The sequence below is a fragment of the Carlito syrichta genome, unplaced genomic scaffold (genome assembly GCF_000164805.1).
Source record: "Carlito syrichta isolate Samal-C Ts95f unplaced genomic scaffold, Tarsius_syrichta-2.0.1 Scaffold308157, whole genome shotgun sequence".
Taxonomy (NCBI): Eukaryota; Metazoa; Chordata; class Mammalia; order Primates; family Tarsiidae; genus Carlito; species Carlito syrichta.
Genome location: NW_007252253.1, coordinates 112,523 through 138,998, shown reverse-complemented (window position 1 = coordinate 138,998; position 26,476 = coordinate 112,523). Strand labels below are relative to the sequence as shown.

At 32.5% G+C, this 26,476-nt stretch overlaps 1 pseudogene; it reads right to left on the bottom strand.

Moving 5' to 3' along the window:
- The window catches only part of LOC103267519, a 75,684-nt pseudogene that overhangs the window by 5,386 nt on the left and 43,822 nt on the right, over nt 1-26,476 (bottom strand).

The following is a 26,476-nucleotide window of genomic DNA, read 5'->3' as shown; positions in this document are numbered from 1 at the left end:
CACTGCACTCCAGTCTGGGCGACAGTGAGACTCCAACTCAAAAAAATAAAAAATAAAAAATAAGGTATGCACATTTAGTATATAACTCCATAGACTAATGAAAGTGTAACAAGGAAGCTATGAGATAAACAGTTTCCAGAACTCACTAGCTAGAGTGGTATGTTCTTGTCAAACACTTACTACATTCTTTAGATCATCGAGAAAGACTACTTCTTAGGATTAAACAGGATTAAACTCTCATAGGATTAAAAACTACTTTGAGTAAAAACTGTTCTTTACAAATATCAAGAAACAGGAACATGTGCCCCAAAGCTGAAAGAAAAAAAATCACTGAATCGAGGCAAACCTACATATAACAGAAATGACAAAAATAGCAGACAAGAAATTTGAACAGTTATTATAAATATGGTTATGTCTTTAAAAAATGAGCATAGTTAGAAAATAAATGAAGGTATAATAAAAATATATAAATGTAAACATGAAAAATATATCTGAAATGAAATGAGTTTCGACAGAAGAACGAGAGAAGATAAAAACAACAGACAACAATAACCAGAAATGTCCAGCTATGATGAAACTGTAAGCCCAATGACCTGACACTCAAAAGACTCCAAAAAATAGATATAAAGAAAACCACACCAAGATCCACTACCATCAAATTCCTGAAAACCAAGATAATGAGAAAGTTTTAAAAGCATCCAGAGAAACAACATCATATTAGGCACAGAAAAACAAATATCAAAATAATTGCAGGTTTTTCCTTGAAAACCAAACCATAAGACAACAGAACAATATTTTCAAGTACTGAAATAAATATAAACTGTCAGCCCAAAGTTCACACTCAGTGAAATTTGTTTTTCAGAAGTAATATAAAGACATTAGAATAAAACAGGCAAATTTTTTTCTCAGCATACTTTGGCTACAAGAAATGCTACGAAAAGTTCTTTCAGAGGAAGAAAAATGATAGGAGGAGACTAGGATATGTTCAAATAAATAAAAATTTCCATGAATGGTAATAAATATAACTCATTTTTTTCTGTTTTTTACTCTGTTTTGGAACATTTGACTGTATAAAGCAAAAAATATTTTGTAGTGTGTCATATACGTAGAAGCAAAATAAATGAAAACAACCACACAAAGATGGGAAGAGAAAATGGAATTTTATTATACTCTCATATGTGAAGGTAAATATTATCATGTAAAGATGTATATTTTAATGTTGGGTTCAGAGGTTCATCATGCCTATAATCTCAACACTTTGGAGAAGATTGCCTGATCCCAGGGGTTCAAGAACAGCCTGGGCAACTTGTGAAACCTTGTCTCTACAATAAAACAAATAATCAGTCAGGCATGGTGGCACGTGCCTGTAGTTCCAGCTACTTGGAAGGCTGAGGCGGGAGGATTGCCAAAGCCCAGCTGGTCAAGGCTGTGGTGGCTGTGAGTGTGCCACTGTACTCCAGCCTGGGCGACAGATTAAGACTCTGACTCAAAATAGAGAGAGAGAGAAAAAAGAAAGATGAATATTTTATACTTTAGAGTCAATAAAAAGAAAACAAAAATGTGCAGTGTTAATAAGATATTGCCCTGCAGTGCACTGCCAGAACACATGTGGAGCTTTACCGGTATCTGAGCCTTCAGCAGCCACTGCTGTGCTATTCCAAGTGCCCAGCACTTGAGGGCTGCATCTTGCCAAATCACAGAGGGAGCAGGAAGACTGGATGCTTTCATTTTCCCCAAGGACTAACTGTTGCCACTGCCACTGCCACTGCCACTGCCACTGCCAGCTGGGATAAGCTACAGCAGGAGGACTTGTGTCTTGGTGCAGTTTTGTGTTCAGAACATGGACTGCCTGTGTCAAAAGTGTGGGAGCTGAGTGGGTCTTGTGTTGACAGCAACCCTTCTTTCCCCATGTGAACTCTTGTGAAACAGAGGCAGTTCTGTTCATTCCTGGAACATTACCCCAGTGGAGAAGGGGTTCCCTAGCAATTCTCGTTAGGGCTACCACTTGCACATACATGTGAGGAGCTGGAGCATAGACTTTCCCCACCCAGCCTCCAACAAGCTTTTCCCCTCCACACACTTTGGTAGCTGAATAGGGGAAGGAGATTTTGGGAGTTTACAGCCACATCCATCACCTGGGACATCTAATTACTTCTGTGAGACAACATAGACGAAGGAGAAAGTCCATGGTAACCACAACTGGTGGCTCTCTCCTGCAAGCACCACCCCTGCCCAGAGGTCAACTGGCACTGCACATTACTACGTCTCCTGAAACTATAACACAAGGCTTGGGAATGTCTGTTGCTAGGCCTCCGCTAACATTATTATCCACAACACTCTGGCTACTGAGGAGGCCTTGAACTTATGCATGTGCCCAGTATAGCATTGATACAGCTGACAATTGAGAACACCACGACAAGTACTCAAGTACTCAAGATTTATTTACTTGTACTCAAGTAAATAAATCTTATGGCAACGATGTCACTCCTTTCTAACCCCATCAGAGCTGCTGCTTGTAATGGCAACTGGAAAACCAGCCAGTCCAGTGCAGCTCCAAAAACAGACTAATCAAAAATAAATTTATTAATTAAAAAATAGAATAATAAGAAATATAATAATAAAAGAATAAGAAAAATAGGTCTACCCAAATGAAAAGGGACCAGAAAAATAATCCTGCAATATGAAAAAATAGTTTTTCAACTCCCATAAAAGACCACACCAAGTCTTTAGAAATGAATGCAAACCAAAATGAAATCTTCAAAACTCCAGAGAGAAACTCAAAAGACTGATCATAAAATTGCTCAACGAGATTCAAAAGAAAAATGAAAAACAGCCTAAAGAAACAAAAACACTCTGTAGGACATGAATGGAACATTTCCCAAAAAAGATAATTTTTTAAAAAATAAAAATATTTTTAAAACATTTAGAAATGAAACATTCATTCAGGATATTACAAAGTATGTGGAAAGTTATAAGAATAGACTGGACCTTGTAGAAGAAAGAATTTCAGAACTTGAAGACAGGGTTTTCAAATTAACCCAACCAGACAAAAATAAGGAGAAAAAAAGACTTAAATGAACAAAGTCTCTAAGAAATGTGAAATTATGTAAAATGTCCAAAGCAAAGAATTATAGGTGTTTCTGAGGAAGGAAAAAAAAAAAGGAATGGACTTGGAAATCCTATTTGAAGGAATGATTGATGAAAACTTTTCTGATCTTGCCACAGATTTAGACATCCAGATACAAGAGCCACAAAGAACTCATGGAAGATTGATTGTAAAATATGTTATACCCAAGGCATACAGTCATTGGACAATCAAAAGTCAACAGTAAGGTAAAAATTCTAAAAATTGTGAAAAACAGCAGTGACACAAATGCATCAAATAACTTATAAAGGCAAATCTATCAGAATAACAGCAGACTTCTCAGCAGAAACTTTACAAGGCTGAAGGAATTGGGATACTACCTTTACTCCCCTGAAACAGGATAACTGTCAGCCCAAAATTTTGTAATTCTCAAAACCATGTTTCATAAATGAAGGAGAAATACAGTATTTCACAGATAAGCAAATGCTGAGGAAATTTGTTCACCACAGTATCAACTCTACAAGAAATATACAAAGGAGTTCTAAACATTGAAATGAAAGGGTAAAATTCTTCAGTGGAAAACAAGGGAAATTATGGAACTCACAGGCTTATCATACACAAATGCAATGGAAAAACATGATGACTAGAACACTATCTCACATATCATTATTAACTTTTAATATAAATGTTCTAAATGCCCCCACTTAAAGATTGGCAGAACGGATATAAAAACAGAATCTAAATGTCTACTGCCTTCAAAAGGGACACAGCTGATTCACAAAGAGTCCTGTAGACTCAAAGTAAAGGGGAAAAAATATCCCATGCAACTAGAAACCAAAAATGAGCAAGAGTATTTATTCTTATATCAGTTAAAACAGACTTTAAATTGACAACAGTCAAAAAAGACAACAAGGTTATTATATAATGATAAAGAGGTCAATCCAACAAAAACACATAACAATTTTAAATATATATGGAAATAACAATAGAGCTCACAGCTTTGTAAAACACATTTTATTATACCTGTGAAAAGATATAAACAGCAATACAACAGTGGAGGACTTCAACATTCCACTGACAGCAATAGATCATCAAGGCAGAAAGTTAACAAAGAAGCACTAGACATAAATTGGACTTTTGACCAAATGGATCTAGCAGACATTTAGAGAACATTCTGCATACTGTAGAATGCACATTCTTCTCATCAACACATGGAACACTTTCCAAAATAGACCATATGGGATAACACTAAACAAGTTTCAGGAAGTTAAAAAAAAATCAAACTCCTGTCCAGTACCTTCTCAGACCACAGTGGAATAAAACTAGAAATCAATGAAAAAGAAACTCTCAAAACATTACAGTTATATGGAAACAATCTGCCCCTGAATGATCGTTGTGTCAACAATCTGCTTCTGATTGATTGTTTGGTCAATAATGAAATAAAGATGAAAATTTAAAAATTCCTCACAATATATGACAACAATGGCATGAGGTGGGAAGGGGGACCCGCCCTGTCTATCTACTGAATTGTTTACTAGCTGTCTCCTCTCAGTTTGTTACTTTGGACCTGCCCTGTCTGCCTGTTGTTTTCTAGTTACCTCCTCTTTCACTAGTAAACATAGAAAAGACCTAAACAACATTGTCAACCCACTTAAGAGTTATTTATATACTTAGAAATTATGTGATACAGGAATAAAATATCTTGCAACTACACACACACACACATCTTTCAAATACACACACACACACACACACACACACAACACACATACACACACCTTTCAACTTTTCTAAATATTTGAATGGAAGATGAAGAGGCCAGATAACAGAACAACAAAAGAGCAACAACATCCCTCTTCTGTTATACTGACTTTGTAAGCTGAGTCATCCATTCCTGATACAAAATCTTTGCTGCCCAACACAGAGACACTGCAAGTGTTAATCACTGTTTCAGAGAACCACTTTCAAGTTATGCTTGCATTCACACACATACCATCACATATACACACTGTCACACACACATATGATCACATAGCTAGTCCCCACTACCACACAACCAACTCCCTTGACTCCCACTGCACACAGAAAAACATAAACTTTCAGACTCTTTTCATCCCACTGTGGTTTCAGCATCACTGAAGACTTTTGGCTTTGCTTGTCATGATTCTTTAGGTTTTATGAAGGCTCTCTGCTTTAAGCCACTGTACCACTTTAGTTGTATGTGAACTGGAATTTTATTACTTATTACATTACTTTAGGACCTGTAGCATTAGAATCACCTGGAAACTTGTCAAGATTTGCAGAATCTCAGAATCCAATTAGACCTACCAAATCAGAATCTATATTTTGGCAAAATCCACAGTTAATTCTTAGGTATCTGACAGTTTGAAAAGCATTAAGTTGGACTAAATGCTACATTAAAATGTGAGTTTATGTATATACGTGTGTATCCATGCTATCGTCTAAATGTTTGTGTCCCTCCAAAATTTATATGTTGAAATCCCTACTGCCAAAGTGATGGTATTAGGAGGTGGGGCCTTTGGAAGTTGATTAGGTCACTAGGGTGGCAAACTTATGAATGGATGTAGTGCTTTAACAAATGACTCCCCACAAGAGTCCCATCATCTTTTCCTTCACCTGAGGACACAGTGAAAAGTCAACCTTCCATGAACCAATAAGTGGGGCTTTATAAGACACTGAATCTGCTGGCACCTTGAACTTGAACTTCCCAACTCCAGAACTGTAAGGAGTAAAATGTCTCTTATTTAAAGGCTACCAGTTTATGGTATTGTGTTATAATAGCTCAAATGGACTAAGAGAGTTGGAGATTATATCTCTTTTTGTTCACTATTTTATTCCTATTACTTGCTAGACTTCTTGGCACATAGACATGCTCAATAAAGAATTATGGGAAAAATGAATAAAGAAGAGAGTGGGAGAAAAAAGTAGTGGAATTAAGATGTCAGTGAATAAAGAAAGGCAGAGAGGTAAAGAAGCCTAAAAAATGTTTTTTTAAGTGACTGAATTTGTAGAAAGCCTGAAACTTATTATACCAAACAGAAGCAAAGTGTTTTTTTCAGTGTAAATTTTTGAAGCAAAGCCTATACAATATAGCATTATTATTGTCTTTTTTCTTAACATTTATTTTTAATAGGTGACAGGAGTCTCACTATATTGCCCAGGCTGTACTCGAACTCCTATACTCAACTGATCCTCAACTGATCCTCAACCTCCCAAATAGTTGGAACTACAGGTGTATAACACTGTGCCTGGTTGAATTATTATCTTTTATGACTAAAATATCTTCATTCAAATGTTACTTATGTGCTAATAAAACTACAAATCTAGTTTCTACTTTATATATGTATGCTGTATATTAAATGCTCATTTTATGTCATATTATTTGTCCATATTAAGACAAATAAGGGAGAACACTTGAAGTCTGATTTTTCTCCAACTGTGTTATAAAGCTGTCATCAGAAAAAATGAATGAATTCTACAAATATAATCACAAATCACACTGACTTACAGAAAAACCTTACATATAAAATACCAAGTCTTAATTCTACTGAAGTTGTCTAATAGTATAGTGTGTTCACCCAATATAAGATTTAAAAAATACTTTAATCACATAATTAAGTAATAGTTTAACAAGTGTTCTAGAGTAAAGTACTAATCTAATTTATTGTGAAACTGTACTGTTCGATTTCCTGATTAATTTTCCAGTATGAATGACTTACTTCTGTCTTCCAATTTTCTTTTGAAGCTGTTTCAACCAGGTTTCTCATTTATATTACTCCTCCAGACAGATCCAGAGAATTATTCTAAGGCAGTTGGTGGAGTAAAATGCTAATGCATTTGAGTATAAAGATGAAGATCACATTCTTAAAGTGGTGCAGTGTTCTGGACTCCTAGAGAAGCAATTGTAATACCATTGTATTTTTTTGCATCAATATTAAAAACAAAAATATAAATATGTGTATGCTTATATTTATGATATATAATTATATTTATTTTTTATAATATGCATAATTATAATGTAAATGTTCTTTATTGGTTTCAACCTTTTGAATCAGCTTAAAGACAAAATAAAGATTAGGTAATTATTGTTAAGTGAAAAAAATGTAGAAAATAAGTAAATAGATAAATAAGCCTCAAGTATGTTATTTGATGATAACCAGTAAATTTAATAATAGTGTATTATTGAATATCTTGAGGAAAAGTAGAGACAGTATATCAGTTAGATCCTTATCTTTCATATAAATTTGATAGATAACACTAACATTAAGAAGAATGCGCTTTAAAAATTATTAGTCTTTCCAGCCATTGCTTTCATTAAGTTCTGGCCAGGACATGTGTTCATTGAGCTAAGGCCAGGCCATGTTTTTTTCAGCTTTTGTCCCCTCCCCTATCTTGGGGAGGTGAACCCTTTCTCTTTCTCTCTCTCTAATTTACTTTCTGAATAAACTATATTTTCCAATCTGAAAAAAATACATATATAAAAATTCTTAGTCATTCCATATTATTTTAATCTCACAAAGTGTATGACATTTTATAAACATAAATGTAACACACAAACATGAATGTTTGCCACTTATATAATGTTGGCATAAATCAAATTAGCTTAGAAATATCTATATTTTATATAAATAAATAAAGACATAAATAGATCTCAAAGTTTTGGTGGTGGGAAGTATTTTAGAGTTATAGCTATGTATTACTTGAATTTCTTCTAATACTTCAAAGAAGTCTTACAACTTGATGTAGAGTTTTTGCATGATATCTCATATGTGGTAAGTACTCAATAAATATTTCCAGAATGAATTAATAGATTGAAAGAAAACAAAAAAGGAAGTGAGGGAGAGAAGGTAAAAGGGGGAAATGTAGCAGAGAAAAAATGGAGGAAGGGATTAGATAGGCTTGAAGGGCTCTAGATAAAATTCCTTATTTTGTGAATTTTTTTCACCTTTAGAATGAAATTTAAGGTTAGTATGGACATTTTTACTACCTGTTAAGTCTGGTGACTGGGCTCGTATCTTCACCTCACTGCTGCCAAATGTTTTAAACATAAACTTCAGAATGTTCATACAGTCTGTGCATAAATACATTGTTAAAAACACTAAGCAGTATTTTGTTGTATTTGAAAATTACGTAGACCATGGTCTTTATGCAACTTACATCTACCAGTTTGAACTACTTTATTTTCTCACCTCAATATCTCCGTTAAACCTGTGACAACTGTGGTGAATAATATATTTCTTGGTATTTTACATTTTGTTGCCACCAATATGTTCACTTGATTCCCCATTTGAGTGAAAACAAAGCACAAAATATTTCTGAGTGAAAAAGTAAGCATATATATGTATATGGGCATATTTTTAAAATATCAGCTTGCATTCTCAAAATAAGAAATTACTTTTTAAAGTAGAAAGCCAGAGAAAAGAACATCTTTGAGAATTCTTTGCCCTTTTACTAGTCCCAGGAGTTTTGGCTTATGTAATTGTATTTGTGTTGAAGCAAAGTCATCATTTACAACTATTTCCTAATTCCTAATTTATTTAATCCTGTGCCTTGCCTAAACCATTTATTTCCTTGTAAGATTGTAACTGAATTTCATCCACTTCAAAGGTAATTCAACACCCAAAATACGTTAAGTGCTTTGTTTCTTTAATAAATAAGGCTACATTGAGTTGGCACTAAATATGTCCACTTGAATTAGTTTGCACAATTTATATTATACTATAGGCATTATCTCTTCCTTAGCCATGTGCAGATAAAATGTCAAGGGAAAGACAAAATAATTGCTCTATTCAAAACATTTAAAAAATTTATATATTCTGGACAAATATTATCACTCAAATTTTTGCTTATAATGCACGTGTATATTAATTGAATTAAGTATAATTATATACTTTTGAATATATAAACTGACTTGCATTTTTATGTTTATATTCAATCAAGCACTTATAGAGTTTGAGGGATTTGGGGAGTGATTGAGGAAAAATATATGACCATGAGTAACACACAACAAGCTTTATTTTAGCAACGATTTGACAGAATTACATAAGGAGTGTAAGGAAGTTCCTCACAGTAAGAAAACGTGCAGAGGCGTCTGTGTGGGCCCATACCCAAAAGAGGAGGAAAACAGCAGAACACATAGGTAGAGAGATAGGAGAAGAAGCTCATTTATGATGATGGAGAGTTTTGGGCTCAGATTATTACAAAGGCTTAGGGTATTTTATAACCCTAGAGTTTCTTTTGTCTATGGTTAGCAGTTGAGTGCAGTTTTGCTGAGTATACAAAATAGGTAGACTCTAACTGTTGATGTGGGTTTATTTAAAGCAATTGGATTATAAACATTTGAGTTTGACACCAATGGATTTTTTGAGCCCACTGTAAAAATATACTTGAACAATCTTTAACCCTTTTATATAACAAGACACATGAAGGAATTTGGAATCTAATAAGGCATCAGTATTTAATTGCTGCCAAAAGTAAATAGTTAACTCTAAATAAGAAAGTCCTAACTGTACCTTTTGTGACTATAGAAGAATAAAATTTTACTTAATAAAATCATTTTCAGCTATAAGTATGAAGGAAAATAAAATATTAGAAAAAAGAAACAAGCATGAAATGTAAATAAAATTTTAAGTGATTTTAAATTTTTGAGGGATATACAACTTTCAGATCTTATTCACAGTGCTTATTCTTATTAAATTAAAAAAACTTAAAATAGCATTATATTGTTTTACTTTAAAAAAATTAGGTAAAATTTCCATTTATTCTGTACTCAGTTATTTGTGGATAACATTAAAATAAAAAAGAAACAATATTATTATTGATGCCAATTAAAACTACAACTAATTATGATTCAGTAAAGCTTATGATATATTATAATTGCTTTTCTGTAAATTTATTATTCTTATTTATTTGTTTATGGTTGTTAAGGGTTTTCAGTCTACTAAAATGTTATAACAAAGTCATTTCATCAAAATTTGGTTAAATTTCTTTTTTTGTCTATTTTATTTTATTAATTTTTTTTGAAAATGAGAAAGCAAGATTTATTGAGAGAACAAAAGATCTCCCACAGTGGAAGGGGACCCAAAGGGGTTGTCCCTTTTTGTCTATTTTAGCAACGATATGCTCTTCTTCAAATATTGTTCAGTGGATTTACTTTTAATACTAGAATAAAATTTAGCTCTATATAAAGTTGGGGTTGTTTTTGTTTGGTTTTTGACAACAGTTTTTATTCTTGATCCTTCTAGCATATTTATTTGTATCTAGTGAAACATAATATTTATAGCTTGTCTAGTATCATTCTTTAAATTTTTTTTTTTGTATTGATAAGAACTTACTACTGCTTGATTACTTATTTTCTGGTTGTTTTGTTGTTCCTAGTTTCCTTTTTTCTTTTCTTTCTGTTTTTCTTTTGTGTAAAGGTAATTCTTTTTCTAGTAGTATGTTTAAATTTCCTGTTTTTCCTTTCTTGCTATCAATTGCTATACATTTTGTGGAATTTTTATAGAAAAGATAAAATTAGAAATTGCTTTAGATTATATCAGATTTTTTTTTTTTTCCTATTTCTAGGCCAATGACAACTTATTGCAGTGTTAAATACCACATTAGACTTCTTTAACTGTCTAGTCAATTTTGGTTGAAAATATTAATCATCAATATAAATTTCATTTGCACCTAGTACATTTCTTTGACATTTTAACTCAGAAGAGAGAATATGGAGTATTTGATTTTATATAAATAACCCTGGTCTTCATATTCCTGTAACAATTTTAGTAATATAAGATAAACTGCTACCCAACTTTGCAACAAATATATTGCAATAAAATAAATTTTATTGTATTTTGGGAGGACTTACTCTTAGCTACTGGATTTTAATATAAAATGGACTCTTGTTCAATCTAAACAAGCTCTCTTGTCATAACACAGAAGTAATCATTATTACTCAAAGTTAAAATGAAAATAAAATATTTCTTTATTTTGATTCTTGGTTATTTTAATGACATAAGTCGTCTGAGTTATTTTCTGGTCTTCCTTGTCAAATTAAAAATGAGAAATTATGCTATGTATTCTATAAATACAAGCTTTTCTAACTCTTTTGAGTACACTATATCACATTTGAATCTATAGGTTACTTCAAGTAACTTGTCTCAAAGATATCTCAAAGCTGTTCCTTCTCTCAGTATGTAGTCAGGCAAATAATCCTTTTAAAATAGTCTGATAAACCGAGCTTGGTGGCTCAGCCTGTAATCCCGCGCCTTTGGGAGGCTGAGGTGAGTGGATTGCCTGAGCCCGCGGGTTCGAGACCTGCCTGGGCAGTGAGACCTCATCTCTACAATAAATCAAAAAATCAGCCGGGCATAGTAGCGCGCACCTGGAATTCCGGCTACTCAGAAGGCTGAGGGGGAAGGATCGCCGGAGCCCAGCAGGCCGAGGCTGCGGTGGCTGGGAGGGGCCACTGCACTCCAGTATGAGCGACAGAGTGAGACTCCAACTCAAAAAATAAAAATAAAATAAAATAAAATAGTCGGATAAGATCAAATATATGCAAGCCCAGATATTTATAAATATAAAATACATGTTTTTTTATGAATCAAAAAAAAGTAGCCTTAACACTGTAATCTTCAGTTATATTTTTAAAAAGTAGTACTCTTAGTGGTAAATAAGCTCTATAGATCTTTTATACAATTGGTTATATATTATTTATAGCTTAAAAATTATCACATAACACAAAGTATATATTTTAGTGTAACTTTATAAATCTGTTTTATCTGTCTACCCACATAAAATAGGTATATCTTAAAATCCACATATAATAGGATACTTTTTTTTGCTAAGCAACTTTCATTCATATTTTTTCGTTTTTATTTATTTTAAAGATGTGAGGTACAATTCAGTATTTAATGGTTTCATGAGAGCATATGTGAATCTCTCCTACCAGAAACAAGCAAAACAAGTCAAAAATAAATATGTAATAAGTGACATCTCACCTGAGTATATATTTGATTCAAGTTGGGTCTTCCCTTACTTAACTTATAATAGATAGAGCAGTGATAACTTTTTATTTAAAGTAATTTGCTCTAAAAATCAAAGTGCAATATTGGTAATACCTAACCCTTAATGACATTACATATAAAATGAGAATGATATAACTTTTACATATAAATGGATAGGGTAAGATAAAAATGTGGAGTTAAGATTTTATGTTCTATTAAAATAAGTAAAACTGTTCCTATTTATTTCCTGATTTTATTAACAATGCATCCTTATAGTAGATTACACCATACTCTTTTTCATGCTTTTTATTTCCTTTACTTCAGCATTTTCTCACACATTACATTGCTAAAAAACAAAACAAAATATATGTTAAAAATAAACTGTGTGGTCCAACAACTAAAACATAGTTTAATGTATAAAAAAATACTTGAATGGAGACGTAGTTTACATCACTACAGATTTCCGTCCAACTTAAAGTGATGGCACATAAGAGGAATGCATTCTTTGATCTTTTTTGACTATAGGGAAATATGTTGCAATTCAATCAGTGGAAAGCTATGGAAAAGCTCATCTCACAAAGGTTTGATAAAATAAGTGTCACTATTTCCTGTGTTCAAAAAGGTGGAGAAAAAGAGTAGCAAATAAAATCATAGTAAAATTTAAATTAAAAAAAATTTTTTTGTATATTTCCTTCTTGGAAAATACTGTTAGTTACTTTTGATTACACAATAAAATAATATATTCAATTTTTAAAAATAAGGCTGTACAAAAGACTGTTTTCTCATTATTTTTACTTTTATGATTTGATAAGTATCAATTTTAAAGCAACTTAATTTATTCTCAGAAATTTAATTCAAGTGTTTCTTTTCCAGTGAAGGATGTGAATTTTTACAGTACTTTTCTCTGCTCTTCTATATGTCATATTTAATTTCATTCCTGTTTTCTATTTCCTTGACTGCCTTTATCAGTCCAGTGCTTGATACAGGCGAATAGCTTTGACATTTAAAGCAGAGGAGCTTGAATATCATGAACCTGGCATTCAGAATTACATTTTCCAGCTGGAAATTGCTGACCCTAACTTCTTTCTAAGCATTAAACTATTTATTTAGAAAATCTTATCAGAAAGCAATATTTACTTATTTGAATTCCATTCTGTTTTCTAGCAGTACAAACTATCGAATACAAAATAAATACTTTATTTAAAGAATTACTTAATCATAGATTTATCATGGTTCAAAACAATGAAATCTTTTTATTTAGTAAACTCTATTCTTGCAAATATATTTTGGCTTTTCAAATAATTATAAAATTATAATTATATGCATATTTAAGGTCCATTCATTTATTTAGAAGTGAAAATATTCTGAGTAGTCATTCACCACTCAAAATGAAAGAAACTACAATTGTTGCCAGTTGCCAGTATATAATGAAATTATTTAGTATTACTCAATTTTATGTGCAGCAGTAAACACAAATATCTGTTTTATTTGCTGTTTAAAAAATTATTTAAAGGTTCTAATTTTGGAGAAATAATTATATCATGTTCAATAGCAAAATGAGTTGCTTTAATTTGCTAGAGAGTTATTTAGTTTGTTAAGCAATCTATAATCAATCAAGTTCATGCTTTATGTAAGAAAACAAAAAATGCAAGAAAGAAAAAAAACAGATAACAGAAGACTTTATCTTATTTGCCCTATCTTTTTTTATGCTTCCTCAAAAATCAAAGCATGAATTATTTTTAAAATTACACTTGCCATCTTTATCCTGCACTTGAGGAAATGAAAGCATTTTGCACAGCAACACGTAGTTTTAAAGACGGTACATTTTTTCTGTTGATTAGCAATATGTTTGTTTTATTCTTAATATTTTCAGGAATTTAAGCAGTATTTATATATTAATTTAAATACTTTATAGTAAATTAGATTCCCAACTTCAGACTCTAACTATAATTAAAGTTTATTGTAATCAATAACAAGATAATATTACCCAGATATGACTCTAAGCGTTCCCACAAGTCATAAGAACAGATGACTATTTTTCTGATGTGTCTCTCTTTATGCAGGTGCCTCATTGTCTAAACAATGGTTCACAAATTGAGGTGCTTAGGCCGGGAGCACCAGCTCAAAAGGCCACTAGCAAGAAATGTGAAATTTTAGGCCTCAGGTAGTTATAATGTATGCTAAATTATGAGAATCTGCAATATTTCAGAAGTTTCTATCATTTATTTCCTGTAATCAACCCCAAATATAGATGTAAAAATTATACTAATGCTTTTACTACATCCATAACTTACTTCTAATCATGGTTAGTCTTTCTTGAGACAAGCAAAAAAAGCTGACTGGCCTCCAAAATTGACTTATTTCTTACATTTTATTATATACATATGCAATTGTTTTCTTTTTGTTTTATTTTACTTCAGAGTGCTAGTACAGGTTCATGCCACTTAAATGTAGTGAAAAGAGCAGAATTTTTTCACTTTTTTATCCTGAGATTCAAACTCTGACATTGTTGTTTACGAGCAGTCTGATATTGAAGCTCCGCTTGTAGTACTTTCTGCATCAATAGAAAGATAGTGATATCCAGGAGGGTTATGAAAATAGATAATACTTGTAAATTACTTTAAACAATATAGGTGTTCAATATATGATTGCCTTTTTCCCTATATTTTCCTACCTACAGCTTCTTCTTTTCCTTGAAAATATTGTTTGTGTTTAATTATAAGTTAAAAATCATCTTCCTGAAACAAGTACTTTAACTCCAGCAGCTGAGATAAATATAAACCATGCCCTTGGTTAGTCCCCTCTAGTTATGTAGCACTTCCCTAAATATTCATTTTTCTTTTCTTTCTTTCTTTATTTTTTTGAGTCGGTCTCACTTTGGCTTTTTTTTTTCTTTTACATTTTACTTTAAAGTAGTGGAATACAAGTTAAAATTAGGTATACACGTGGACATCAAACAGGTAAAGTTTGGGCTTCTCCTTTGTTCCCACTTTGCCTGGTTTGAGATCAGGTACCCTTTTTGATGTTATGTGCCCCACCCCCACCCAGATACTATCCCACTACTGCTAATCCCTTTTTATCCACTTATATCTGTCTGGTCTATTCTGTTTTTCTATGGTGATATCAAAAACTTGAGAGTAGAAAGCATCGTTAGCTCTTACCCTTAATGCCAAGTTATCTATTCAACAGTTTTGCAGGTACCATGTTCTTGTGAGTGGTGCTCCTGACCTAAGCACCTCACTTTGTGAACCACTGTTTAGACAATGAGGCACCTGCATAAAGAGAGATAAATTATAAAAGCAGTTGACAACAGACCACCAAATCTTATCTGTACATTCTTTCAACCCTAGCAGAAAATAGGAATTTTTATAATTGTTCTTTATTTAGTTCTACATTTTAAAAAATTTCCAAATACTAATAACTCAATTTTTTACATTTTAACTATGATCTCCTTTTTTTGCTATCACAAGCATGTAAGCTATTTTTTTTTTTGAGTTGGAGTCTCACTCTGTCACCCAGACTGGAGTGCAGTGGCCGCTCCCGGCCACCGCAGCCTTGACCTACTGGGCTCCAGCGATCCTTCCACCTCAGCCTTCCAAGTAGCCGGAATTACAGGCACGTGCTACCATGCCCGGCTGATTTTTTGATTTATTGTAGAGATGAGGTATCGCTGCCCAGGCGGGTCTCGAACCTGTGGGCTCAGGCAATCCACTCACCTCAGCCTCCCAAAGGCACGGGATTACAGGCTGAGCCACGGAGCACGGCGTAAGCTATTTTTTAACGTTGATTTAAGTTTTAGTAACCATGAGAATATTATTTACTATGCACACTTATTTTTTCTATGTTTTATCAAATCCAAAAATTATCACTAAGGCTTACTTATAGTCTATCAGATGTATTTGAAGATATTTTATTATTCCCCAATTTTCTGAAGTCATAATTTATTTTATATAGTCAATCACTGTGTAATCTAACTCTGTTTATCTTTTTAGTTCCAACTCGTTACATTATGTGCTATTGGCTTTAATACTAAAACAGCTTTCTGTTTCATATATTCTAATAATACCTATTTTATTTCCTTCAGGATCATTTTTATGGCCTCGATGCACTCACTATTTCAGTCACCTTCAATATATATTAGAGCAGAAATACATTGAATAAGTACAGGAGGATACTAGAAAGTGTACAACTGTGTTTCTTTGAATTTTATGGTCAAGAAGGTAATATAATATCTATAACTTCAATAAATATCTTCTTGTGAAATGCATTTACACACTGTGTCATTCTGTTATTAAATTCTTTTTCTTTTGCAACGCTATTCTTAGTATGTGTATAATCAGGAACAAAAACAGATTCAGGTAGTCATTATATAATTTAAATAATAAAATAAACATATCTATGTAATATATATTTCTCTAAAAAAACTATAGAGAGCTTATTGAAAACCTTATTTCTTAATCATATGTTGACAGCAAAGATTTATTAAGAATTACACAAAGCTAAACAAAATATTTTAAATGATTTGAACTGTCATTATATAATTTTTTTTATTATACACAAAGATTCAATTTAACATTGCTCTTTTAAATAAGGTAGCCATAAAAACTTCTGTCATAATGTGATATTTAAACAGATTCTGAAGGAAGTATGAAAATGAGCCATGTGAATATCAAAATCAGAAGCATTCTAGGTGAGGGAAGACCAGTTGAAAATGCCCCAGATGGAGTATGTCTGCTGAAATTGTGGGATTAAGTGACAAAAGCATCTCAAATGAAGTGAGTGAGAGAAGGTATAAGATGAGACCAATCAGATAGCAGGTTCCAGCTGATGAAATTCCTTAAAGACATAATAAAGACTGAAATTTAAGTTTCAAAGTTGTTGTAAGGTTTTGAGAAGATCAGTGCCTTGATCTGACATATTTAAGTAAGATCATAATATGTAGAGAACAGATTTAAGGGTCACTTAATAAATTAGCTGTGAAAACTAATTCAAAAGTAAAAGATAACAATGGAAGAACCTGGTGGTAGTGATGTAAGCTAAAAGTAGTGAGTGATTTTGGGAAAAAAAATGAAAAGAAAAGTCAACACAATTATTTTGTGGAATGGAAGTGAAGTGAGAAAATTCAGGAATGACTATGAGTGTTTGACTCAAGAAAAAAATGAACTTACAGAGAAGAGTAAAGGAAGGAAGTTGTTGATTGAGATATGGGTGGTGCTTATGAGATAAGCATTCAAATTTCTTGCATATTTTGTATGTTACCTCTTTTACATCTAAATGTGTATGTAGGGTTTTAGGTTAGCTTTGTAAGTATGGAATTGTGAAGTCGAAACTGATTCTTAGCCTATATTATTATGTGCAATTGTTATTTTAAACATGTTGTTAGCCCTCCATTTTTAATTGAATTACCAGTTTAGAATATATTTTTTAGGACTGAGAATTCCTCAATTTTAATTATAGAAATTATTTTGTTTATTAAGGCAGCCTCAGAGTTCTTTACAAAAGTCAAATATATAGAATAGAAACCAAGTTACTCTCTGAATGTGACAGACACACAAAGGTAGTCTCTTCTTACAAAAGCTGATAGACTTTTTAAAAATGAAAAAGAACCATCATACCAAGTTATTTTTTTTCCTACTTTGTGACAAATTCTGAAAGTAGTAAAAACATGTGTAGTAAGGAGTCAAAAATAAGTTAACAGGGAAAAGTCTGTTTTTCTTCACCTGTATCTACTGTTACTATAAATAAAACCTAGTAATTTATGTGCTTAGCAGAATTATTTTTTGTCCTGAAGCCAACACATTTCAATATTGATAATAATAACAGACAATGAAGAATCACAACAACTTTGCTGTCTTGAATGCTACCTATCTGTCATAAAAACAATTAATTTTTTATACAAATATATTTCAATGTTTTCCTTTTTAGAAATACTTTTAAGTTTGTCACTTTTATGCTAGATATGTGTAAACTACTTCTAAATAGATCCATAAGATCTAAGCATATACATTTAGTTTTCTAAAATGTATGTATAATATTTTTCATCTAGACATTGCATTCAATGCAATTGAAAATATAATATAGAGCTATCCTATACAAATAATTCCCATTACGACTTTAAAAGCTATAAAATGCACTGAAATCTATATTTCTTCAACTTCATACAACTAATGCTACCTCTATAGTCAGATAAATATTGTCAAACATCCACTTCCTCATATGAAATACAGTGGCAAACTTTAGATGGTGCTCATTAAAATTGTTCAGACAATATTGTTAAAGTACATTGAATGAATGTTTTCCTTAGCTCCTTGAAAAAGTGGTAAATAATTTTTAAATCTACTAATCTCTGTTGTATCTATTTTGAGAACCTTTAAAGGCAGACATATTTTGTTTTGACTTAATTTGTATACTTCTACCTAGATATAAGGCATACCTAGATAGAGAATGTATACATTTGTGTTTGTAAAGTGAACAATACTGTGATACTTATGTATCTATTTTCTTTTGATTTTTTGATTACATTCACAAGTAGTGTAGCTTTGAGAACTCTTAGAAGATGTATGATTTATCATTTTCTCTTGAATTCTTAGCTCAAATTCTATTATAGTTTAAATATGTACTTATTAATTAATGGGAAAAAAACACATTTCTCTGCAGCCCTTCAATTCTATCACGGTTGTTTAATTATTGTTTATACTCTTAGTTAGTTGTATTTAAGTGTATACATAATAAAAATCATAGCCATATGCATTCAAGTCAGATTTATGTGTCATATTATTCTGTAAGGAGTACAGGTTTGCTCTTCATGAGGGAACCGATTGCACAAAATTTTGCATTCAAGAGAAAGCATAAATGCAAGAAAGATATGTTCAAATATGTTTAGATATTCTAACTATATTCTCTCTTCTTAACCCCCTCCCATCTTCTCTCCATTTGAAGTCCTCAGTTTCAATTATTTCCCATGGTATGTGCATGCGCGCCCATTGCTTAGCTCCCACTTATAAGTAAGAACACACAGCATTTAACTTTCTTTTTTTGAGTTTGTTTACTTAGGATAATGGCCTCCATCCCTATCCATGTTCCTGCAAATGATGTGATTTCATTGTTTATGGCTGCATAGTATTCCATGGTGTATGCATGTTTATATTTCACATTCTTAATCCAATCATCAGTTTATGATCACTAGGGTTGATTCTATGACTATCCTATTGTGAATAGTGCTGTAATAAACACACGAGCACAGATGTCTTTTGATAAAATGATTTCTTTTCCTTTAGGTAGATATCCAGTGGTGGGATTGCTGGGTCAAATGGGAGATCTATTTTTTAGTTACTTAAGAAATACCCATACTGTTTTCCATAGAGGTTGTACTAGTCTACATTCCCACCAACAGCGCATACACATTTTCTTTTCTCTGTATTCTCACCAGCATCTATTGTTTTTTGACTTTTTAATAATAGCCATTCTGACTTATAGAAGGTTATATGTCATTTTAGTTTTTATTTGCATTTCTTTAATGATTAAGGATAGTGAGTATTTTTTCATAGTATGTTGGCCACCTGTATGCCTCCTTTGGAAAATGTTTATGTCCTTTGTGCACTTTTTATTTTTTTTATTGAGGTACTTAAATTCCTTATAAATCTGAATATTATAACTTCTTTGCAGATGCATAGTTTACAAATATCTTTCTTTCATTATATAGACTATTTGTTTACTCTGTTGATTATTGATTTCTCTGTTCAGAAGCTCTTTAGTTTAACTAAATACCATTTGTCAAATTTTGTTTTAGTTGCATATACTTTTGAGGTCTTAAGTATGAATTATTTGTCTATGCCAATATCAGAAAGAGTTCTTCTAGGTTTTCTTCCAGGATTTTTATGTAGTTTCACATCTTAAAATTAATCTTGACTTCATTTTTGTATATAGTGAGAAATAAGGATCCAGTTAGAATCTTCTGCATATGGCTATTCAGTTTTCTCATTTATTGAGTAATGTGTTCTATCTCTAATGTAAGTTTTTGTCAGTTTTGTCAAAAGAACCATTGGTCATAAGCATATGTTTTTATTTCTGGATTCTCTATTCTGTTCCATTGATATATGTGTCTACTTTTGTACCAGTACCATGCTGTTTTAGTTACTGTAGCCCTGTAGCATAGTTTGAAATCAGGTAATGTGATGCTTCCAGATTTATTTTTTGTTTAGGATTGCTTTGGCTTCTTGAGATTTTTTTGTTTTATTTTGTTTTTTTAGTTTTATGTGAATTTTAGGAGTTTTTTCCAATTCTATAAAAAGTGACATTGATAATTTAATAAGAATTGCATTGAATTTGTGTATTACTTTGGACAGCGTAGTCATTTCAACAACATTGATTCTTCCAGTCCATAAGCATGAGATATTTTTCCATTTTTTGTGTCATGTACGATTTCTTTCATTAGTGTTTTATAGTTCTTCTCATAGAAATCTTTTACTTCCATTGGAAGATGTATTAGTAGGTATTTTTAAATGTATTATTATTATTATTATTATTATTATTATTGCTGTTGTTGTTATTTGCTATTGTAAATCTAGGTACAGCTCCAAAGATTCTTTATTAATTGTAGAAAATGTATTTTGTGTTTGGACAGTGAATTGCCAAGATACATCTGAGATATATTAGCCACAGAAGCCAAGGCTGAAGTTTACTGTGGGATCTTTTATACTCCATTAGTAACATAGATAAAACCCTGCTCTACAACCAGTATTAATTAAGTATTAATGATTGGTGTATAAATTTCAATTGTAAACTTATCAACTTATGCCTCCTAGGTAGGGAATTTTCAGACTTTCAAGAACACATTATAAGTCATTCTCTACTAGATTTTGTTCTATCTTGGCCAAAGATAAGTACATGACTTCCAGGCATTTCTGGATATCACTGTAAGACTACCATATGCCATATACATATTAACTCGATCCAGTTCAACCCAAAAAGAAAACAACAGTAGGCACAGAGCAGTCATTGGTCCTGCAGGGAAAATATTTTCGGTTCTACCCTGAAAAAGAAAATGTGTTTTCATTAGAACCTAGGCCTTCTTCCTGAGAATCCCTTCCTGTTACATGTTCTTTCTTAGTTTAGGTGTTCTTTCAGATCTTGCTTCTGAAGAAATGGCCCATATGTGAACACTTAAGTAGTTTTCTTAGCCTACAGAAAGTGAGAAACCCAGAAGCCTTCAGGCAATTTGAGTAATTGCAACTTATTTTAGCCTAGGCCAATGGCTTTTGTCAGATAAAACTTTTATAAAATCTTTATGGAATTTCTCTGTGTTTTGGTGAATGCTATCACTTCATGTGACAGAAGCCACATTCACAATTATTTTTCAAACAGCCTTATCTCACTTTCAGGTGGTTTGCCCTACTGTTGCAGAACAATTTTCATAAGATTGTTTAAGTCTCCTTTGTCTAGCTTTTGTGATTGTTGTTGTGGTTTGTCTAGGGACTGGCTCACAGGCACCATCTTAAATATTTTAGGGTTCTTAAGAGTTTTGAAACCAAACTCTTACTCTATACTTGGCTCCAGGCTTCTTGTCACTTAATGAGTATTTTATTAGCTGAGAAGACTGGAGTTGATAGACAGTTTTATTTTTCCTACCTAGCAAGTCCCATCTCCTCTATATTTTTTTTCCTAAATTCTGCTTGCGAAGTGGAGAATTCTTTCTTAATCTCACTCCTCTCTCGCAGCTATTTATCATTTGCAATTAGTAAAGCCAAATTACCATTTGCAGTATTTGGTCTTGTGATTTCATTAGTCTTATCCAAACATTCATTGGATATACTTATTAATTTTCTGGTTACCACACATAACAGTTTGGCCATTTATATTTTAACTGCTATGTAGCATGGGCAGACAGAGGAAACTGCTAGCAAAGCCTGAAAAAATAACAAGCGAATGGTTTGCAGGGGTTGAAAAAGCAGTGAGGTAGGCAATTGTGATAGCAGGCTGGAATTTAGGATACCTGCCATCTTTTCCCAAAGATTTTTCTTTCTTTTTACAATTTTATTTTAGATATATATTTTTTTACAGCAGCATCTAATTACCAGGTACTCTTAGCAGCTTAGAACAATGGTCATTTATTTAGATTATAATTTCGCTGTTATTGTGTTACTCTAGTCTGGACAAAGTTCAGCTGATCTGCACTGACTTGTTCACGTACCTAAAGATAGTTGACAGCTTGACCGGGAGGGGCTTATCTCAAGTGACCCTCACTCCCGAGTGTGAAAGCTGGCTGGCATGACAATGACTGCTCATTACCTAGCACACCAGTTTAAATATCTACACGGTAAATGGGTTCCAAAAGCAGCAAAACAAGGGGTATTTGCAAGCTTTTGGAAGTCTACATTAGGAACTTTCTTAAAGCTACTTCTACCATGCTCTAATAGTAAAAAAACTCCACATGGCCAGCTAACTATGGGGACTTAAATTTCACATCTTTACCTTTTTTGGAAGGAACTAAACATTTTTTTTTCTTTTTTTGAGTGGGAGTCTCATTCTGGCACCCAGTCTGGATTGCAGTGGCATGCTCAAGGCCACCGCAGCCTTGACCGTCAGGGCTCAGGTGAACTTACTGTCTCAGTCTTCCAAGTAGAGTAGCTGGAAGCACAGACGTGCACCACCAGCCCTGGCTAAATTTTTTTGATTTATTGTAGAGACGAGGTCTCACCAAGTTGCCCAGGCTGGTCTTGAACCCCTGAACCCTGGCGATCCTCTCACCTCTGCCTCCCAAAGCCCTGGGATTACAGATGTGAGCCACGGCACCCAGTGGAAGTAAACTTCTGGTGGGCAAGTTTTCAATAACATCACTGACCAGGGAAAGCTATAAGAACCCTTCTCCTTGTCCTGATCTGATATTTCTGAAATTTTCTTGGAACCTAAACTTTGCCTATTTTTATACAGATATAAGTTTTTCTCTTGATCAGCAGAATCACAAAGTTTGTGTAAAAAATTAATTTTGCTCATGTGCCAAAATAAATGTACAGAACCACACTGTAAAAAAAGATTTCAGATTGACTAAAAACACATAATTTATTGCTTATTGATGTTTTAATATACATACTATACCTTTCTTTAAGTGGGATAAATATATTAGATTAATTATCTGCTTTGTAACTCTACAAAAAACTTGACTGCAAGTAACATTTAATGAATGAATATGAATATACATGCTGTATGGTCATTATTTTATAATGTACCCTATATGGTTTGAGCTTTCTACAATCTTTGAGGTGAAAAAAAAATTTAATAGCTTAATTTAGTCAGTAATATCACAGAATGATGATACTGAGATAATCTCATGAACAAATATGGACCTGAGAATAGTCCAATGGTTATGAGTCAAAAACATAATGAACAATATGACCTCATCTTAATAACATTTAAATACTAACTATATAGACATACAACAATGAAATTGCATAGGATCATAGTTGGGATTCTATTAAAAACCTGAATAGCACATTTATTTTTTCTTCTCTAGTTTTACTCTATGTTGCTGTGTAAACCTCCCATTCTAGTATTTTATCCTGTGAAGTCTTATATGGCTTCCATTAAACTGCTTTCAATCATAAATTTGAGGACCATATAGAAAACATGTTTACAATGTTTTCTTTTTCAGGATTACATGCATTAAAACTACTTACAGTCATAATTAGACTGTAATACTTTTATTTTAGATTATTATCATGTAGTGATATTTTTCATTTGTATATTATTGTATGATATACAAATGTTTTTATACATAAATAAAATAAATCTTCCTATTTAGAATATAGCAAATCAATTCAATAATAAGACTAATGTACTAGTGTGAGGGCTGCCATAACTAAGTACCACTAACTGGGGTGCTTAGAACAACAGAAACTCTGCCTCACCATCCTAGAGGTCAGAAATCCAAAACTGAGGTGTTTGTAGTACTGTGCTCCTTGCGAAGGCACAAGGGAAGAATTTATCCTGACCTCACTTGTGATAGCACAATTCCAATCTTCACAAGGTGTTCCCCCTCTGTGCATATTTACTGCTTTCTAAGATTAAATAATAAAATTCTATTTCCTTAAAATGCTATATTATGATATATAATTGTATGTATATTCACTGACTTTAGTTTATTTTTAAAAATATCTATAATCTACCCAAGTGAAATTTTGCTTTGTTTGTGGCAAGGAGTAGAGTGTATGTGCTACTTTTTTGGTTACCTATGGATAAATAATATTTTTATTTGTGATTGCATCATTATAGAAAGTATACAAATATAATTATTAGAATATATAATTATCCATTTGATAAAAAATACAACAAAATAAATTATATAGAATCCGATGTTAGGAAAATCTAAGATTTAAAATAACGACAGTAAAGCCTTCATGGCTTTAAGATTCCTAAAAAATATTGGTTGAATATAAGAAATAGTTTCTAAAGTCTTAATGATTGACAAAGATTGACATGATATAATTTTGTCTTGATTGATAATAGAAGACTTGGCATTGGTATGAATATGACTCCCCGTAAGTGGTATAACTCTCCTAATAATAAATAATATACAAATTTGAGGATCAATGTGAGAACCTTTCTGATTGGACTTAAATTTTCTGCTCCTTGCTAGACAGCCCTAACTTCTATTAGTATTAACTATAGTAGTTTTAAAAGGTTGTAATTTTTTTTTGAGTTGGAGTCTCACTCTGTCACCCAGACTGGAGTGCAGTGGCCTCTCCCAGCCACCGCAGCTTCGACCTGCTGGACTCCGGCGATCCTTCCACCTCAGCCTTCCAAGTAGCTGGAACTACAGGCACGCGCTACCACGCCTGGCTAATTTTTGATTTTTATTGCAGAGATGAGGTCTTGCCAAGTTGCCCAGGAGGGTCTCGAACCCACGGGCTCAGGCAATCCACTCACCTCAGCTTCCCAAGGCATGGGATTACAGGCTGTGCCACCAAGCCCGGCTAAAAGGTTGTAATTTTAAAGAATGGTTTTGCAACAAATATTTGCTGCTGATGCTCATATCTCCTGTGACACAAGATGGAAAAAATAGCATCAATTCCTTATACCATAGAAAAGACAAAATGAAAATTTTGTGAAGATGCTGTGTGGCAGTTGTTTTAAATTAAGAATTTGCAATTTATTTAATGCATTTTTAATCAGGAGTATAACTAGCTAGAAGTGGTCATTGTTTTTGTTAAGCCTTGACCAGGCCATATGTTCATGGAGCTATGACCAGGTCATGTTTTCCTAAGCTTTGGCTCCTTCTTCCCTACCTAGGGAAGGTGACTCTCTTCTCTCTCTCTCTCTCTCTTTCTCTCTCTCTCTTCTCTCTCTCTCTCTCTCTCTCACATTTACTTTCCAAATACCCTATATTTTCCAATCTAAAAAAAAATAGAAGGGCAAAATATGCCATAAACCTAAAGCAAAAATTCTTAGGTAAAGATATTTAGATTTAGAAGCAGCCTTATAGATTTTGTTTTTAATTTTAAAAGGCATAAACTTCTCTTGAAATCTTAGAAAACAATGAAAACTGTTTTCTAGAAAAATCTACATGCACATTTATGTAATGAATTCCATGGAGTACATTAAACCTATAGACCTCTACTAATATTGTGCCTTGTATGTGTATGCATACCTACAAAACTCAACACTCAATCAAATGCTTTAATCAGACTTCTGAGGAAGCTATAATTCAAGAACTTCAATAAAGTTTTATAAGTGATAAAGTAGAATTTTAAAACAAAAGTTCCAGAAGTGGCTGGGCCCATTTTAATATGTAAAGTAATATTTAGTATTGTTTTTGTTCTAAAATTAATTTCTTGATGAGAAATATACTTAAAAGATGTAAGTACTATACTTGGACAATCTGATTCACTTCCTGGATATACACAATATGTAGTATAAATGTAGATACAAAAATTTTAGATATAAGATAAGTAACATTCTATTAATCCTGGAGTAATGATTAGCCTAGCCCAAAATAGTGTCCTTCACAAAGAAATATTAGATAAAATGAATTAAGCTGTGTTGGTGCTAATTAGCAAATAATTCTACTATGACAGGATTTGAAAACAAAATTGGAAAGAGCACAAGTATATTAAAGACTTGCTAAAAGAAAGATATTTGCCCCCAAAGTAGGCCAACAAATTATCAGATTATGATATTTTGACATCACTTGCCCACATTCAATTTTATCTGATCAGTGTTGACAATTACCAAACAAAAATGTGTGACTTAATAAAGTCAATTAAAAACAAGTAGTTTCCAAATAATTGAAAGGTGTAACATTTTAGAAAGTTGTTGATTGTAAAAGTAGTGAAGGTAGATTTCTTGACCCTGTTTATCTGTTTTCAGGATTAATGAATTAGTCATA